We start from the raw sequence: 1,695 nt of genomic DNA on the forward strand, positions 1-1,695 counted from the left end.
AATCATGGAGGGTAGGTGAAGGAAAGTTCATTTTGATAAGACCTCCAGTAACTGTAGTGCAATGGTCTATGACTTGTGCTCTGAAATGTTTTCCTAGCACCCGTGGTCTGCATGACACTCAGACCCTAACACTTCATGGTTTTCAGAGTGGTCTCCCAGGCATCTTGTAGAACACAGCCAAAGGTTCTGGACGGGTAAAGCCTCCATGGTGACTAAGATTCAAGTTCCTTACTCAGAGTGTGACATAAATGCTCGCTCTATCTAGACAAAATGTCTTGATAGAAATGTGACTTTCTAACTGGGAACAAATGGCAAGAGAAAACGTTCCATATCAGTCAGAGCACTAGATGGAAGCCTGTCTTGTTTACTTCATTTATTTCTCTTGGGAGCAAGAAATGCATTCACACACCTGTAGAACACAGAGAGGTTGGGTCCTGTTTGTACTTCCCACTAGCTGCTGAGTGCATTTCCTCTGTTTTCTGTTTCTTTTGTTTATTGTTTACCAGGTTCTGTGAGGTCTGCCTTTTGTGTGCCTTGTCCTTTGTTCTTCTGCTACTGTGTGAAGCCAGCCACACTATTTGCCCCTTGCTCCTGGCCACTTCTAAATAGCCAGATGCAAGAGAAACAGAAAAGCTATCTTTCCCACCAACGTCATTCATATTATCCAAATATTGAATCTTTAATATGAGAAGAAGGTATGAGATCCCCCTCTGTTTCATGGAAGTCACAATCATATTTTGAAAAGACTTATGATTTGAAAAATGGAGATTATTTTTTGTGTAAATATGGAGGAAATATCTTTAGTTTATCTCAGGCGGACAAGTCTTGGAACAAGTTTGGCTGTCTCTTCCTTGCCTCACAAGTGTCCCTCCCATTTATCTAAATGTCATTAGGTGTACACTATGTAAGTATGTTTTAAGTAGAAAAAATGGCTCTGAAAGTATGTGTGGGTAATATCTAGACAGAAATGCAAATGGATCACTTGGTTTGTTAGATATATAGGTCTTGGTTCTGGTCCCAAGTGAGAATTCAATAAATTTAAACATTAAAATCAAATGCTTTAGTCTTTCCATTTTCAAATCTGAAGATTATAACTTATCTGTAATGGAGCTTCTGTGTGTCATCTGTCAATCACCTACTATGCATCCTCATTCAACATTTGTCTCTTTAAAATCACAATCCTTGGAAACAGCTGAGAACAAATATCCTTGAATTTATACTGATATTGAAATACTATAGTGAGACTTAAAAAATCGTAGACACACATGGTGTTAAGAAGTACTCAGCCAGGGTGATGCTTATTTTATGAGTCAGTACATAGGTAAGGGCTGCTACTTAAGTCCTCATTTATCACATTAATTGACATTTCAAGCTTTGACAGAAGGTTGTCTGCCTGTGAAATAACATTGTTTGCCTTTTTTTTCCCCTTTAAACCAAACCTGTTTTGTTCTAGACGAAAACTCAAAATCAATGTGTTCCTTGTCAAACGCGGGAGGGTCAATGCTGTGGTTGTTTTTGTTCCCAAGCTGTTATGTAACCGCGGGGACTTGTTTCTTTGCTTTCAGACTTGGTGCAAAACACATTAAAGCTAAACAATGGTCAGGATTCCCAAGAGCAGCCCATACAAGTGTCCTTCTAGGTTTGGGAACCTCGGATTAGTTCCATCCTCTCTCTCTCTCTCTCTCTCCCTCCCTC

The sequence above is a fragment of the Mastomys coucha genome, unplaced genomic scaffold, assembly GCF_008632895.1.
Source record: "Mastomys coucha isolate ucsf_1 unplaced genomic scaffold, UCSF_Mcou_1 pScaffold14, whole genome shotgun sequence".
NCBI classification, from domain to species: Eukaryota; Metazoa; Chordata; class Mammalia; order Rodentia; family Muridae; genus Mastomys; species Mastomys coucha.